General features: G+C 27.6%; 1 long non-coding RNA gene across 1 annotated transcript in view; it reads left to right on the top strand.

Moving 5' to 3' along the window:
- The first annotated feature begins 215 nt into the window (after positions 1–215).
- LOC129972999 (uncharacterized) overlaps positions 216–13334 on the top strand; it is a 52294-nt gene continuing 39175 nt past the window's right edge. The window contains exon 1 of the long non-coding RNA XR_008784925.1: positions 216–277. This is a non-coding gene — a long non-coding RNA (uncharacterized LOC129972999). The remainder of the gene's footprint in view (positions 278–13334) is intronic.

The raw sequence follows: 13334 nt of genomic DNA, 5'->3' as shown, positions 1-13334 counted from the left end.
TTATTAAAAAAAATTTCCAGAAATAACTGCGCTTAAAAATGACGTCAGGAACAAACCTTACGTTCCGCTCTGGTAGGTGGAACGAAATCGATGTCCCAGTCAGAGGTAGATAGTGTAGCCAATCATAAGTCTACTTTCAGTCCACGTGATTCACAGTTATTTATTACAATTAAAGACATTTCAGCGATGGCAACATTTTTTGATTACAAGTGAGCAGCTCTGCAGCTGATCGTATTGAAGAACCTATTCCGAACACGTGTGTGACAAATATAAATAGGTGAGTTATTTCGTTTTGAATAATGACTTTCGAATTAACTTGTTAATGCCAAATATTCTAATTTATTCAAATGACTTATATAAGTTATGTCAGTGAACATGAAAGATTTCTGTGATAAAACTGCATGTATTTTTAAAAACTTTATAAATATGAAAACAAGCAATTCTTTATTGTTGACATTCTTAATTTCCATTCTGTTTTTTAATAATGATGATTTGATGAGGTAATATTACATATTTTACATATATATTCTATTTATCAAAATTTCCTATATGAGATTATTTACATTTTAACTGTTATAATGAATTATCTCTCATTGGAATTAATTGAAAAAGGTTCAATACTGCAATTTTTGCAATATATATATATAATTAAACACAAATGATTTTTAAATCGCATGTTATCTGTTATTTTAGTTTTTTCACTCATCTAAGTTACAATTTATGCTTATAAACTTAATCATTAGAACTATTTTTGGTCAAAATCGGTGATATCCAATCTTATATTTTTTTTATCATCATGATGCTTCCTATTCGGATTATTAAATAAGTAAAATAACTAATTATATAATTCAATCAGTTTAAAGCATTTTTTAAACATTTGGTGGACCGAATTTTGATCATATTGTTCGACATCTGTTATTACGATTCTCACTGCTGTTTTGACAATGAGGAAACTCCAATTCCAAAATAGTCATACATTAAAGTTTCTAATTTGTACATACAGGTTATTGAATTACAGAAGAAATAAATATTTCTGTGGTTTTCAACTTCAGAAGCAATATGAAGCGATTTATACGATAGCGTACTATTTTGAAAACATTCATTTTTAAATATAGTTATTTTTACAAAGGAAGATGCAATTTAAAGAATAACATTGAAAAAAAAATCTGATGTTACATCATTTTGCAATTATTATTTTGTGAACAAGTGTTGTGAACCTGATTAAAGCTTTTGTTTTGCTTTATAAATTATATGTTTTTCATTGACCATGCTAGTTAATTCGAAATTCATGAAATGATGGTAGATTCCCGATTACAGTAAGCGCATCTAACTGCTCTTAGATAATCTTTTATATAATTATTTAATTGAAATAAATGACTGTCCTTATTTTTGGAAAATATTAATTTATACACCCGGCGTTCTTGATATTAAAATCTTTTCTTGTATAATATTTCTGTAACTATACAACTACTTTTATATAAAATATCATAATATAGAAGACCCTTTTATAGTCTGAAACTAATTTTAATTAAAATTAAAATATCAATTTAGCCAAACAATTTTCAAATTGATATTTGCTATATTAATGCTACAAATTTTGTTCAAAATCGTCTGCAACTATTCAATTATTTACTGAATTCAGAGACATTAATAAAATTTCAAGAAAACAAATTGCTAAAAAATAAATTTGGTGGACGTTGAAAAGGTTCCCTCTTTTATTGCCGACGATGTCCTAGTTTGATCTTCCGATTCCTCAAACCATGATGCTCTAACATGATCTCTCATAGCCTTGTGCTGCTGTTATCATAGAGCATCTATTTCATTTGTTCGAAAAAAAAGCTTTACTTTTATTGCCTTCATTTGAGTTTAAGCGATAGACTAATAAAAACATAGTTGAAAGACATGTAGGGAAATTAATTAAAAAGTATAGAAATAGAAGAATTATTCAAAGAAGGAATGAAGAAAAAATTGGTTAATTTCTTATTAATTAATTAATTGAATTAATTATTTTAATTCAATTTTTGTGTATTAAACTCCAATTTAGGAGGTGATATGGAACATACAAACATATATGCATGCTTAAAAAGTCTTTGTATTAAAAATATGGTCGGTGTACTGCAGAAAAAGAAACGAGTTTGTCTTGCTGTTTATATGTTCTTCGTCTTCATCCAATATTCTGAACAGCTGTTTCATATTCTAAACAGTATGAAACAAATATAAAATGAAAGTGCAATATTTGCAAAGTGCCATAAAGGCACTGAATATAAAAACACCTCTATATGATTTTTCTTGCAGCACTCCTTATTTTCTTGAAAGAATTTTGATAGATAATTTTGTGTTGCTAATCTCACTGTCACCATAAAATTAAAAACGAAAAGAAAAAAAATGGGCTTGATATACTGAGTGAATCGACAGGACAAGACAAAATTTCCGTCTGTTGATGGAAAACATAGTCTATTGATGGAAAATTCATCCTTAACCAATATAATAATGAAGGATTAAGTATTGTCATGATCAAATTCAGTCAGCAGCATAACCAACTGCATTTATATCCAGTTACTATTTATAAATCGAAGATAATTCTTCAGATTACAAAATTTACCAGTTTGATCGTTCTAGATCGCAAGTGCAACATCCAGATTGCAACAACTACATTTCAAACTGCAATTTAAATATGTTAAGTTCGCATAGCGAATATTAAACACATATGGATACCGAAATTTTTATTTTCTAAGTATTGGAAATTTTGAAATCCAGTTCATCCATTATCTTTGAAACAAATCAAATGAACCTGGAATAATAAAACATTCTCGATAATAATAAGCAAATCTTTTGGGAGAAATTAAATTTATAATGTTGTTTGTTAGATTACAAGGAGAGTTAGTCTTTTAATTCAGATTTTTAATTCTTTGCTTTATCTTTAAGTAAGATAGTGTATCTTATGGCGAATTTTACAATTTCTTTGTCCATCCGCTACGAAGAGCCCTGAGTGATGTGCATTAAGCAGAGACGCAAAAGATAGAAATTAGATTATGAGAAAAATTATTTTTATTATTAATGAATTAATTTTATGTTCCTGATTGAGATTTTATCAAAATATAGTCGAATAAGCATTTCTTTTAGGCATATGATTTTCACTTAATATAAAATAACCAAGATTAGAACCTTCAGACTCGCGGGGAGGCAGGGCAATGAAAAATTAGTTTTTTTTTGTAAGTGTTCGTGTTTAAAAAATTAACTTTTTTGGTTACGTCATATATATTTATGATTTTTTTTAAATTCTTTATTAACACAGCTTAATGTCTTATGTTTTTAAATGGTATCTACATTCTATTCTTAAAAATTAAATAAACTTCTTTGAATGTATAGTAAAAGAAAAAAATTTAGAATAGCAACAATCAAACACGATTTAAGAAGTTACTTCACCAAAGCATACTTAAATAAGAGTACCTCCATCACATGAATGAATGTCAAATTCGAGGTTATCATGGACCAGATGAGTAAGATTTTAAGTTTATGTGAATCTTTTCCTCCCCTGAAGAAACTCCAGATTTTATTAAAAATATATATTTATTTTCAAAAGAACTGGTGCTGGACAGAAAATATTTGAAAAAATTCTCTCGTTCCAATTTTACTGAATTTTGCTTTCAAATTTCAGTGGCGTTATGGATCTCATTTATATTGATATATTTGCATTTGGTTCCGTACTGAATATTAATATGTGTAGAAAAGCGATATAAACATTTGCTTCAAGGATTTAAAATTTTTAAACATTATTTTATGTCAGTTCCAAGGCTCAACATTTTTTTCTCGCATATTAAAGATAAAATGCAGTTTTCTCTAAATTTGATTTGTTCATATTACATGTAGGAAAATGCCTTGAATCCTCATTTTTCAACAGTTTCAATTGAAAAATTTGTTTACATTTGAATGCTTTAACTTGGTCATTCATCTTCACAACCTTTTCTTTACATGTCTAAATTAAACCTGCATAATTATTTTGCTTTATCAACCATCAAAGGGGAATCTTTCAATCTTACTGGAACAGAAAACATGGTACTTTTAAATTTGTTAATATAAAAATACCATTAATTACTTTAATCTGGTAATAAATTTATATTTGGTTATTAACTAACATATTTCATCTTTCAAGTATTAGAGTTTTTAAGAACTTGGAATAGGATAATCAAGCAATAAGCCATAATCAATGACTTCTCTGTTAGAACAAATATGAATATCCACTTTCTAATAACTTAAGAAAGCAGAAAACTGTCACCAATTTAAACTTCACGATTTGTCAGATTGATTATTTTTACACGTTTCAACAAGTGTTCTATCTTTATTACTATTATTAATATCAATCCTAATAATCATGTTCAATAATAAATTTTTAAAATCACGAACTTTCTATCAAAATTTTTGTGACATAATGCCATGTTTATTAAATTTCAAATTATTCGTTGTAGACAGCCCGCTATCCCGAATTACTTGCTTTTGTTATACTACTATCGTTCGATGTTTCCACTTAATTCTTAGGATTAAATTCCTTGTTTATTCTACTCAAACAGTTATACATCCGTCGGAATCGAATAATAACACGTTGACTGCTGCGCTGAATTTCTTATAATGCAATTCTTATGGGCCTGGCCGATCACCAGTACCCCACAGCAGTCAAGATGTTAAATTTGCTGTCATCTGAAATGAAATGTTTCCAATAAAACATGGTTTTTTTAAATCACAAATTAGAGTCTTTGATTCTTCATACTTACATACACACACAAGAAAAAGAGAGAAAAAATGTAGCTAACTTTCGTTTAAGCCATCCGATTCCAACACCTGTACAATTTCAGACGGCAATGAAGTGAAATAATATATACTTCATTAAATCAATTCGAAATCTTTATAGCACTTAAATAAGGATGCTTCTCAAACTTTTGAAAAATGGATTAATAACCCAATTAAGTTAATTTTGCAGCGTCATTTTCTTCTTTAGAACTTTTGAAAACGTTATAAATAATAAAATGACGCAGATAAATTAGTTTATCAAATTCAGAACTAAATTACCATTTTTTTATTTCGAAAAATAATGTTCCAATATCATTTGTAGAACTAAACTAAAATTGTCAAATAATACTTCAAATATCCTTACACTGTAGATGTAAAAATAAAAATTAGAAGTAGATAATTTTATTGATGAAATTTTTTAGAAAACATTTTGATAACCGAAGATTTTACAACGTGTTCTGTGCCTGCTTGTTTGCATTTACAGTTTTATATAAAAAAATAAATGATTCAATATAAAAAAAATAAATGATTCAATATAAAAAAATAAATGATTCAATATAAAAAAAAACTAATTCTATGAAAAAATTGGTATTTTCTTTTCAATTTCAGTTTTCCACTCGAAAAGCAAAAACATCTGTGGCTATGTTTGCGAAAATATTTTTAATTCTCTTATGATAAATTAGTATAAAAAACAAGAATATTAAGTATCTTTATTTTTTTAAAATTCCTAAACTCGAAATTTTTAAGATAAATAAATACCTTTGTAATTATTAAGAATACATTCTTTTTTTTTAGCTCTTCATACAGTAAAAAGAAAATTATTTCCGTGAAAAAAATTTAATATTCTAAAAGTGAAAAGTCTGATAAAATACACATTTGAGTATATAGATAAGATGCACATTGAGTAAGAGAGTATATAGATAATAAACTTTTTTATTTACTAAATTATAATAATTACCAGAATAGTAATATAATTATAATAGTTAATAAATAAATCACGCAATATGTTTTTGCTTCAAATAATATTATCGCGTAGATGAAATTAGCGTAGATAAACTCGAGACTTGATTCGAGGAATTAAACCTTACATTTTTTTTTTTTTTTATTCGCAAGACGAAATGACTCGGATATTTTAGGTTTAGAAACAAATTATAAGAACCTTCTAGAACAAACGAGAAATAACAGAAAATAAATCAATAACAAAACAATTTTTAGGCAACTTGCTTGCAGTCAGAAACGAACTTGCGAACTGACGCTTCCAGTTCATAGCATTCTACCAATGATCCAATCAGTCCGCGCTAAGGTAGAACAAGTTTCCTTACAATATCATCTAGTAAAGAATATAATATATTATTTGCTCAAGTGTGAGCTGAATAGAAAATAATTTAACTGTAAAAAAAAGTTTAAATAAATAATATGTAATATATGAAGTCATAATAGTCATAAGAGCTGAAACTCAGATGAAATATGAAGTCACATTAGTCATATGAGCTGAAACTCAAAAATGCACTGTAATTAGAATTTCTCGATTAAAAATTAATATTTAAGCATTTTTTTTCAAGTTTCTAAAAACTCTTAGGAAAACTACTAGAATAAAGATAATAATTTTATTTTTTATGTATTGTGACTAGTTGATTTAATCCATTAAATCCATTTTTTCGCTTTTTATTAGCAGCTTCACAATTGACTTTTCTTTTCAAATTGACAGATTTTCGCTCGGTCATTCTTCGATTTTTTTCTTCATCCGATATCTCTGGAAACTTCATTAATATTTGAAAAAATAATGCAGGGTTAACACAGGTGTTGTTTATACATTCAGACAATTGTTAGCCAGAGATGAAAACATTCCGTTACTCTAAAGTGGTAACAAACCGGATAGTTATTCATGAATGTTGCCACAAACAGTGTGTCTAATAGTAGAATTAACAAATAATATTGTTTTAAACTTGTTTTCACTTAATTTAATGTTAACTAAAACTTTACTTTTTCTTTTTTGTCACCGTTTCACCGTCAAGTACAATATAAATACTAACTATGATGTAATAATAATTTTCATTAAATATTTCAACAATACTAGCAAAACAAACCTCATAATATCATGGGTCACATGGCTCGCAATTTACCAATCACAAAGCGAATAAAACGCAATGTTTACATAAAAAAAATTTATGTAATCGATAATATTTTTTAGTCAAATTTTTTAAAGTTATTATTTAATATTTTATTAATTTTTACAAAATTTGGGCTGATTCAGCAAATATGAAGATTTTTAAGAGGATTATTATTACCTTTTTCTGAACTAGTAAAAAGTAATTTCTGCTAATAATTCAGTAAAAAAAAAAAAACATTCTTATATAAATTGCAAGGAAACATTTCAGCTGATGATAAATATATTCCTAAAGAAGAAATTAAATCAATCTCAATCGGACAAAAGAACAATAGTTTATTTATGGTTCCTATCATTAACCAAATGTGATTAAATAACCAATATGAAGAATTTTCGCTATAGATATGCTACGCGAGATAAATGAGAAGAATTACAAAATTCATGCCAATTACATACTTGCGTCAAATCTGCTGATTGTAGGCAATTTATATCACTTTTTTTCTGCCGCAGAGAGATTTTTTTATGGTCCTTCGTTTATTAATAAAAATATGACAGGTGCCGTTTTTTTACCAAGCATTTTTGTAGATTAGTTTGTAATTATGATAGTAAAATGGTGTTATTAGAGCAATTTTCTTTCATTTTTTAACTGATTTTTGAAACTGCGAGAATTTACATGTTTTTAAAATAAAGTATTTCTTTAACTTGAAAAATCTTGATTTGTTTTTATGAAAGAACTGAATTATTTGATGATTATAGACTTAAAGTAGCTGGGTAAATTAAAACTAATGAATTTTAGCCTATACTTAATTTATTATTTAAAATTATAAAATTCATTAATTTCAGAATTTAGTTCTCGTTATGTTTTTTAATTATGATTTAGATATATCATAATAATTATCGCAATATCTTATATTGCAATGTGACTATCAGCTTAAAATAATGAAGTCAATTCAGGCTAAAATGATGCCAATTCAGTTATGCATCCTGCTAGAAAAAAATATGTCATGCCATCGCAAAACGGATAATTAAGTGTTAGACGAGTATTATATGATTGGGAAATTTCAAGAATTGTCTCTTTTTTGGACACCTCATTAGTATTACCATAACAAGAATCTTATTATGAAAAAGATCTAATTTGCCTTAACGGTCAAAAAATTGAAAATTTTCATTATATATTTTTTTTAAAATTCGTTTGATACTTAACTCTTTCCACTCGAATATCTCCTCTTGGGTGTTCTTTAAATGTAATTATTACAAATACATATAGAGTGATAAGAAGATGTATATCAATTTCTCGGCGAAAATCAACTTAAAATCATTACATACATTTATTTTTCTGAGCAATAAAAAATCCTTGTATTTAGTTAATAATTATGCATCGAATTGTTTCTCAGAATACAAAGAGTTAAATACTTATCAATCGCTAAGCGCTCAGTATTTTTTAAAGCTTCATATTAAATATTAGTTTTATTTTAATGAGCATAGCTTATGTGTTCTATATTTATATTCTTTATTATTAAATTCCGTATAGGCTGAGGAAATTACTCCAAATTTATCAAAATAACCTTATTTCAATGTATTTATAAATAAAGTGCAGCATATTTGTTATATTTCATAGGTGTTTAAATATGAAAATGAAATTTACTAACTTAAATATCATTGATTATAAGAAGATTATTCAAAATGAAAAGACCTATAGATAAAATACATTAATTATTAAAAGAATGTTATGAATAGCTTTGTAATATAGTTACTCAAAAAAATCACGCCGATTACCAATATATAGAATTTTTTTGTGTATACTTATAGAAAGATAAAACTAGAACAGAATATAAAATGATTTGATCATAATAGTCTTGTTTCGTTATGCAGTAATTGCCCTAAGTGACTTATCTCTGTCACATGTGCATCAAACATGGAGTTGTCCATTTCGCTATCCTGTAAACAATTCCCCATGTGTATACTTTCATTATAGTGTGCAAAGGAGATAAGACATAATCTAGTACACATCCTAACGAAATGAGGACGCTAGCTATTTCATACATCCTACTGTAATGAAGACACAAGCATCTATTTCATACATCCTAATGAAATTTCATGCCTCCTAATGAGATGAAGACGGAAAGAAGTAATTTCATACATCATAATAAGTAATATAAAAAAAATTAAGTCAATTCCTACTTTTGCAAGGATTGAACTCGCCTTCTTCACCTTCACGTGAAAAATATTGAAATCCTTGCATTTTACCGATTGAGCTACTGCCTAGTGATTTCAATTTTCATTACAAACTGCTAACACTCTATTTAAAGTATTAAAAATTAATTAAATTTAATAATTAATGAATTAAGATTTGAAAAAATTGTATTAACAATAAGTGCCATCCACTACAAGTTTAAAAAAAATGTATTTGAACTTGAATGGATGAATAAAAAGTATTTTATTAACGATTGAAAATTTGAACAAGATATATAAATATATATAGGGAAAGTGTGAACTAATAGTAGGAATTGAAAAAGAAGACGCAAAGAAGTAATTTCATACATCATAATAAAAATGAAGACATACGAAACTGTTTCATACATCATAATAAAAATGAAGACGTACGAAACTGTTTCATACATCCTAATGAAATTAATTTCAAAAAATTTAAATTGATGTATGCAGTTATCAGAATATTTCGCTTTCAAATTCTTATCAATGGCTACAAACTACTTCATAAGGAAATGACACTGTTTCATACATCCTTGAGCTCAGTTAGGTTTACTTATATTAACGTCCCATTGTAAAGCAACACTAGGGCTATTTTGGGATGGACCTCGTCATTTTGAACCGTGGTCAGATGACGAGAATGATACCTAAGCTGGCACCCCCCTCTCCACACCACACCAGCGGGAGGACGTTTGGCATGACGGATTTAACAAGCAACAGACCCCCTTACACGACGATTCTTCGGTGGAATCGGGTCTCGAACCTGAAATCCTACGGCTCACAAGCCGAGACCTTATCATCAGGCCACCACGGCCCATCATACATCCTTGAAGTGGATTATGATATTCCACGATAAACCATATAGGACAGTTATGCATTCAGACCAAATTTCAAACTTTTTTTTTCCTGCTCTTGGCTCAAATTTTATTTTCCTATCGTTATAAGAAAATTGCAGCGATTTGAAAATGGAGCAATTGTTTTGACGAAATTTACAAATGGCATATATTTACAACATTTAAAATCAAATTTTTTGGGAAGAAATTTTTTAAATATGGCGCTGTAATATCCAAAATGCTGCAATTCCAAAAAGTTATCTATAGGAAATTGTCTGTGTCAAAACTTTTAAATTAATAAATATTTCTTTGTCTCAAGTCAATATTTGTTACTTAACTTTGTTATACAAAACTAATTGAAGGCGCATAAAAATAACACTGGAAGAATAAATCTCTACTATTAATAAAGAAGGATATGTGTATATTGTTACTCTACAGAGTAGACCATTTGACTTGACCTATTGCTGTCAAATTTTACGTAAACATACTTTAGAGGATAAAAATGTGTACCTCACAGGAATTTCTTTAAACATTTTAATTAAAAATTAAATGACTTTTTGTAGTCTTTACATGATATAACTTCCAAAAATATTGCACAAAAATTATATTTAAATTATTTTAAACTTGGACAAAATGCCTTTTTAATGACATTAATGTGTTGTACAATTTGAAAAATTTTTAATATATTTTCGTACAATTGTACATTTTATTGTTGCACTGGAATTCTAATGGTTTCCAATCTTTCATTTAATATGCAATGACTTAATTTCTCTCTTAAATTGACAGTAAAGGATAAAAAAAATGTTTTATATTTGTGTAGTCTACATAAGGAATAAGAAAGAAGACAGATAAATGAGGCATTTTTAATAGCGTTATGTAGTCATGGGTCTTGACTCTGTTAAGATTATTTATAAACAAAATAAACAGAATTGGTATTAGGCTATCAATATAACACGATTTCAATTTTTGCCACAATTTGTGCATTACAGATTGAATTGAAATTGAACGCAACACAAATTCCCTGCTAACTTGCAGGTCTTAAAAGGCGGCTATAAAGAAATTGAAATAAAAATGTGAAATATCTTAATGATCTTGCAAGACACGAAATATGTTCTGAAAATATCGCACCCATATTAATAACATTTGGTTCTCAGAAATGCGCGCAGTCTTACAAGCCCTTTAAGTCATAGCGTATATCAAAATAACACATGAAAATTGAATTTATTTAAATACAACGAAATTAATTAACGTGATTTCAAAGTCAATTGGCAATGTAACAGTGTACATTAGTTTATTAGTTGACTGTGTAGTATCTTATTATATAAAATCACGCATCCTTTTCCCACTTTTAAGACACATTTCATAGCAAAATTACCAAATTTTTTGTGACAACACAGATTGTCACAGTACATTTTATTTGAGGAACAATTCAATTTATCGAGAACCAAATTGATTCGTAAATTAGGAAGTCTGTGATGACCTTATTTGTTGACATTAAAAAACATGAATGTCGCGGAAATCCAGCTCCAAATGTGTAACGCTTAAATAATTCACAATTACCTTTTTTTGTACATTTCTGGCCTTACACTTTCATTGACAAACTATTTTCGCACATTTCCATCATTATGAAGAATACTAAAAAAATAGTTCAAAATGCACGTAGCATAAAAATTAATCGACGCAATTTCTTTTCCCGCCACAGTTTATTACAGAGCTCGATATCGATTGGACTAAAAATCTAACGAAGCACATTGGCCTTGGTTACCACCATATGGTGACTGTCAATTTAATTTGAGATATATATTTTGATGGTGTCCAGCAGTTCAGTTAGATAAATATAATGATGTAAAAAGTTAATTTTTTGGAATCTGTATTTCGAGACGACTGCAGTCGTAAAATGCATTTATTGCGTGAATTCATGTCGTTTGGTCTGTTTAGATGGAAAGAAAAAAATTAATGCAACATTTGAGAATGATATCTTAGGTAAATGTCAAACAATAGATTTTTTTAATAATAGAGATTTAATGGATGATTTTTTTATCTTTATTTCGAAATAAATAGCTTCCGCACTATTATTAATATGTTTAGTGACCTCATAATGCAAAAATATAACGGAAATATTTAATGATGAAATAATGTGTTTTGAATTTAATGATCAGTTTTTTTCATTAACTGGTTTTCAAGTAATGTGCATCATTTGGAAGATTTCAATAATAAGTTATATAGAATGTTTCAAATTTTATGTTAATCACTCGTTATTTCTTTGTCCTGATTTTTATGAAAATATGTTTTTGCATATTTGCGTGCATGAGACGATTTAAAATTCATTGATTTTCCAGAGAGTTTCCATTCATTGATTTTGCTAATCACACACTAATTCATCTTCCTAAAGAATCTGTCTTCGTTAATAAATAGTTCTCGTGAAAATTTTCTATTTTAAATGTAGTTATTTAAATTGTTAATCATCTGCATATGCTTCAAATAGCATCGAATTATCAAACTTAATCTTTTTCAAACCTATTAACTGAAATTAAATAATTCAAAATAAAACCCAAGTACTTCATATATTCTCAATTGAATTAGTAATTTAGTAATTCCCAAAATGTAAGATGTCGTCTAATCAGATAGAAAAATTGAACCATTTAAATGGTTAAGATTCTATTTTATAAAAATACTAATTTTTGTTAGCAATATTTCACATGAAATTCCAGGTGAAACTTTTTGATTCATATACCAGAAAAGATATTTCGAATCTCACTTTTAAGTATATATCTCACTGAATATACCACAATATATACCATGTCTATATGCCACTGAAGATAATGTATCCAAGGGAAAAAGCAAACTTTATATACTACCACTGCATTTTCAACTGACTTCGACGAATTTAATCGTTTCATTTTTTGTAACGAAAACAGAGGAAAATGAATACAATATTATTAGCAAAATCAAATTTCGTAACAATCACGGAAAATGCACGAACCAAATTACAAAATTAAATTATATGAACAACAAATATAAATGCTTCGAATGAACATTTTGGAAACATTTGGCATTTCCCAACGTGATGCATTTATTTGAAGTTTTACTTTTCGTATACGTAGTAGGAGAAAGTATAGTAATCTTCAAAAATAATCGAACTCGAGATTTCGGAAAATCTCCATATTTCAAAACTTTCCTGAGTACGTAAAACACATTTTTCGAAAATGTCCGTCAGTCTGACTGTAGTAAAAATAATTCAAAAGCTCTTTGAGCTAGATGGATAAAATTTGTATACAGCCTTTATTGTGAATTTGTAGATTTCTATCAAATTTTGATTAAATTAAATTTGTTTAGAAGAATGTCTGGTCCAGCTCTTCGAATATAAGTATAAGCTCTTCGAATAACACGATAACTATAAA

This window comes from Argiope bruennichi, chromosome 6 (assembly GCF_947563725.1).
Source record: "Argiope bruennichi chromosome 6, qqArgBrue1.1, whole genome shotgun sequence".
NCBI classification, from domain to species: domain Eukaryota; kingdom Metazoa; phylum Arthropoda; class Arachnida; order Araneae; family Araneidae; genus Argiope; species Argiope bruennichi.
The sequence above is the reverse complement of the archived record's forward strand: the minus strand, read 5'-3'. Positions and strand labels throughout refer to the sequence as shown.